Source organism: Pinus tabuliformis, chromosome 6, assembly GCF_031772625.1.
Source record: "Pinus tabuliformis cultivar Carrire ecotype Pingquan chromosome 6, CPIR1, whole genome shotgun sequence".
NCBI classification, from domain to species: Eukaryota; Viridiplantae; Streptophyta; class Pinopsida; order Pinales; family Pinaceae; genus Pinus; species Pinus tabuliformis.
This window is the reverse complement of record NC_142292.1, coordinates 1793824160-1793829578: the sequence shown is the minus strand read 5'-3', so window position 1 is coordinate 1793829578 and position 5419 is coordinate 1793824160.

Genomic DNA, 5419 nt, shown 5'->3' with positions numbered 1-5419 from the left:
TTCCTGTGACAAAGGTCACTGTGATAGATGTATTCCGAAAGTGCAGCATTTAAGAATTACACTTAACTAGATTACAGCTGAAGAAAACATTGATAAACAACGCAGATTGAACTCAGGTTACTCAATGAATAAATCCTGAAAGCTATTCTTTTTCCTTGTTGCTTAGTATTGAAAACAGATAACATATATGGATTTTAACAAAACAACTAATTAACAGAGAGAGATACAGAGACTTATTGTATGATGAAATACACAGGGATCCAGTAGTTATCAACAGACACCAGAACGCATCCAACACCTCAGAAATCCGAGAAATTCCATTGTTTTTGCTCTATTAACTTCTGAAAAGGATTACAGCATAAGAACTTCTTCAGGAGAAATCAACAACAACCCTTGCAATCTTATGCGAAGGGGACTTTATAGAAATGCGTATACAAAATATCTCAGGCATTGAGTCATCTGAGAGAGAAAATATCTTCATTATTACGTTCAGAAAGTAGGCAAGGAGTTATTACAATTTTAAATGCAGCGTAAATGCCCTTTATGTCTGTCAGAGGATTGTTTTGACTTTTGAGAGTCACAGAGTCGGTTGCATTACTCTGTTTTAATTCTGGAAATACGCATTTACTTTTGGCTGCGCAGTGCATTCTCGGGTTTGCCAGCTGTGGTTTTCTTTTTCTGCTTTGTTGGCCGCTACATCCGCTGAGTTGGCTCAGCTTTGATTTATGCTGCATGCTGACTTTGTTGAACTGCGCCTTTTATATAAAAAAATTGTAATAAAAACAGAAATTTGGTGAATGCCTTAGTGATTACAAAATTCTCTGTATTGCATCTGTCCACCATTCCTGTGTAGGGAGCTGATGCCTGAGGATGGCCTCCATTGTCTCTTCAGCTTCTGTATATTTGAAAAAATTTGGGGCCACATCAAACAAGTGATTAATTTCATTCATTATGAAAAATAGATTTTCTATTTTACTATAGAAAACCTGTCCTGTAATAGGCCCTGTGTCTTCTGAAGTGCTGGCCTTCTCATTGATCTGTGCTGAGGCAAAAACATTTACTCTTTTAGCATACTGTTCATGGGTGAATAATTTCCCTCCGCTGTTCAGTAAGCTAGGGAGTCCTCTACTCTGCAATACCTGAAATTTCTCCATGAACTTATTTATCCTGGGTTCTTCTGTCTAATGTCTGCACCAGATTTCTAAGAGTAAGAACCCTCTTGATCATTTGAATAGTCTCAGTTCTATTTGTGATTCCAATGGTGGCTAACTGAGAACTTGTTTTGTGGTTAAGCACATTGATCATTCTTGTAGCAACTTCAGGCATATTTCCTAATAAGGCCCTTGATGTTCGGATTTCCTTCTGTGCCTTTGGGATGAGCTCTAGTTGCTCATGGATTGTCTCAATATATGGCCATTGGTTGTTGATGGATTGGCCAATATTGGACCATATCATTGCTCTGATCTCAGATATGATTTTATCTAGCTTGAGCTCATTCTCAAGCTCCTTGATCCTATCTTTAAGGGCTTTGATTTCCCTGGCCTTTTCTCCCACCTCTCCTTTTGTCTTATCATGCCTTTCATTGACCTTGGCCAGCTTATCTCTGGTTTCATGCAGCTCTGTCATCTGAGCTTCCAGGACTTGTATCTCATTCTTTAATTTCTGCATGTCTAGGCTATGTACCTGTTCTGTACTTGTAGGTGCTGCTGAAGTGGATGTAGCTGTTTGTTCAGTTTGTTGAGGTGGAGGCACAGTGGAAGGAGCAACATCCTCAAGATTGATAACTTGAGGAGGAGGCTGAGAAGTCTGACCCTCTTGTCTTTGCTTTAGTGCTGCTTGTAAGGCCGCTTGAGTAGCCTCAGACTCTCCTAATTTCTCTTGTGTCTGCAGGAGTTGTTTATAAATAGAAATCAATAAATCTGTGGTGTCCTTCTCCTGTCTTTGTTTGGCTACCTCATCTGTCTGAGGGTGCATGGTGGCTGGCAGTTTCATTTTCTTCCTCATGGCGGCCAAGTCAGCATCCCTCAACTTCAAAAGTTCCTGTACCCCTGACAGATTTTTGGGATCATGCCCTATTTCAATGATTATGTCTTCCAGGGATCTTATCCTGTTGTCCTTTGCCTGGGATGATGCCTTCTCCAGTTCTAGTTGAGAGGCTGTGGCATTGAGACTGCTTTTTAGCTTATAATTTTCCAATGTCTCATCTGCTAATGAGGCATACACCATTTCGCCAGTTTGTTTATGCAGCTCAATTTTATCCATTGGGTGTATGTCTTTGGCCATGACCTCCAGGTTAGTCCTGAGGTAATCCGAGGTAGATTGGGGTTGTAATGCAGTAGGCATGAAATGGCTCATTATCATTTTGCCTTCACTTACATCAAAAGCAGACATAAGTCTCTGCTGATTGGAAGGAGCCATGTTTAGCAGGTGATTGTACAGTTGTACTTTAATAGGATCACTCCTCCTCTTGATGTCTATAAATTGCTGCTTGATGCTTACTTGTCCTTCTTTTTGCTGGCTGGAGGAGCTGACCTCCCCTCCCATGGTCCTGTCCCGTTCCTGCTGGAAGGAACTTGCTGAAGCTTCTCTGCTGGGTGGGCCCATGCCCAATGCCTCTCTTATTGCTATATCCTCCTCTGGAAAATCATTTAGCCTCTGCCTTTTCTCTCCCTGGTTTATAGAGGATGTCAGGGGAGTTTCTCTGTCCCTTTTTCTAAAGACAAATGTATCCTCCTTTTGAGGGGTTTGGAGGACCGAGGCATCAAAGGTAGTGTCTTGTCTTGTAGGCACCGTTCTTTCAGTGGTCTGAGGAGTCTCCACTGTTTCCTTTTGCTGGGCAGACTGCTCCTGCCTTTGTTCTTCTTGATGTTGTCGCTCTGGCTGTTCTGATTCTTCTTGTTGCCCTTCTGCTTGCTGCTATAACTCTTGTTTATTTATTGGCTCTGTCTCCATTTCCGTCTCTTTGCCACTGCTGGATATATTCTCCGTTACCTTGGTATTTTGCTGCTTGGCAGTTGAGGAGGATTCAGCCACTCCCGTTTGTGTACTGGGAAGTGTGAATACCTGTGGACAAAGCTCAAGGTCAGCCAACTTCTTTAGATTCCTTAGTGCCCTCTCATTCAGCTCTTCTTGTGACAAGGGCTCTTCTAAGGTCCCTCTCCTCCATTTATCTTGGTTTGCATATTTTTCAATGTGAGGGATGCTATGGTGATCATAAGCAGACAACTTATATTTGAGCCTCCTTGTAGTTATGAAATGGTTAGGGTCATAAGGTACCCATATGAAACTGGTTTGCAGGCCAAGGGCCTCAAGCATTCGCTCTGCTTCCCTCCATCCTTGTTCTCTCTCATTATAGATAATATGGCCAAGTTGGCTTCTGACCTTCAACTGTGCCTTTTTGCCTTTTCCTGAAAAATGAAGCACATCAACTCTGCCAAATTGTCTAAAGTACTCTAGGGAAAATAGCCTCATAGGCACATACTTGGGTAGTTTGAAAGGAGGAAGATCACACCCATATATCCTGATGACAGTGTGGTTTTGGTAGAAGTACCAATCCCCAATGCTATAAGCTTTTGACAGCTGAAGAATCCTTTGCATATCCTCAGTGAGTCTTGGTGGGGGTGAGCTCATCAGCATTGCCATGGCTGGATGGATGAACAGATCCATGAATTCACAGTATGTGTATGGAGACTTAGGTCTGATATGGAAGACAGAGGACCAATAGACTATTGATCTGGGATTGCCTTGGGCATCCATTCTTTTGATTGAAAAGTGAAATTTCTGATGTTGATGATATAAGATCAAATGGTAAATGTAGAAGGTGTATCTGAACACCCTATCTCTCCTTAAATTCATCAATTGCTCATGAATCTTGTCTGATATGTAGGTGGCATAGTCATAGCAGATTGGTGACTTGCCAGGAGCAAACATAAGCATCAATACCAGCACAGTTGTATCAATATGCTCGACTGAACTATACCCCAAGATGGGAGAAATCATATCTGCAAGGTCTCTGCCCAGCTCATTGAGATATACATGAAGAATTGGAGGGGCCATTACAATATTGGTTTTGATGTATAGTTGATTGAATTTAACAATTTGAGCATCTGTGAGTTTATCCCCTTGTTTTATCAGATTTATCAGTGATAAAGGAGCCAATTTCTTCTAAGGGTTGAAGCAGAGCATGTCTCTGATAGCCTGAGGGGTAACATAGAAAAGTACTGCACCGGATGGGTCAAGAACAGCTCGCTGAGAGACATCATATTGTTCAGCACAGAGGTGGATTAGTTCAGGGAACTGGTTGACCTGAGGGAGCTTAAAGATAGGGAGAAAAGAGTCCCATAAGCCCAGTATATCTGTCCCATTTTCATGCTTGGCTTTTAATTCATTTAGCAGACGAAGGTGGAATTTGCTGCTCATAAGCTTCTCTTCCTCAATTTGGTAATCCATATCTGCTAAGGCTTGCCATTTCAAGTCCTTTTGAGGAGCATTCAGAGGTTGAACATTTAGCACTACAGGTGTCTCCATTGCACAGGAGGATTTTGAATCAAGTGTAAAGTGATTTTGTTTTGAGCAGGACAGCACAAGGGAATGCCTCTGTACCAGGGAGGTTAGATTATCAGAAATAGAGAGGGATTCTAGAAAATAGCAGTCGAAATACTATTTATGGCAACTGGGACCAATGTTTGGCTTTTCCTTTCTCTCTCAATGGCGAAATTTGGTTTAAATGAACCTGCCGCGATTGCGCAGACAGAACTTAGTTTTTTCAACAGAATGTAGGTAGAACAAAGCTCGGCTGGTGTTTTTCGACGTGGTAGTTGGAAATTGGAGCTCTGCAGAGGAATCCACTGGTGAATTTATAAGTTTTAACGTCCTTTAAGCTTTCGGAGTGATTTATAGAGAATTGCAGGCGCACGGAGGATAAATGATGAAGAATACCTGGTAAAACAGTGAGCAGAGGTCGTATATGCAGGCTGGACTCGTACGCTGGAGGCCTCCTGGTCGATTTAGCAGGTTGACAGCAAGCTCGGACGTGAACTGCATGCAGCAGAGAGAACGAAAAATGAATGAAAAAGAACGTAAAAATGCGATTTTTGGCCATAATATAGACTTTTAGCAATTTGGCGCCTTTTTGCGATGACGTCAGCATGACGTCATTGGTGGGGTCAAAGTCAGATGACGTCATGCTGACGTCATCGGGTGACGTGGCGAGCCCTGACTGGCCCACGGGGATGATGAGGTGGCGGGACAGATCGGCCAACGACTGGAGCGAAAGTTGACGTGGCGGCATAGATGGCGGTGACGTAAGGCGACGGGGAGCTGACGCGGCGAGGACGTAATGCAAGCGGAATGGGGAAACCAGAAACCGGCAGTGGTTTTGTATCGCACCGCTTATGGTACGGTGGCGGTAAATATCAGT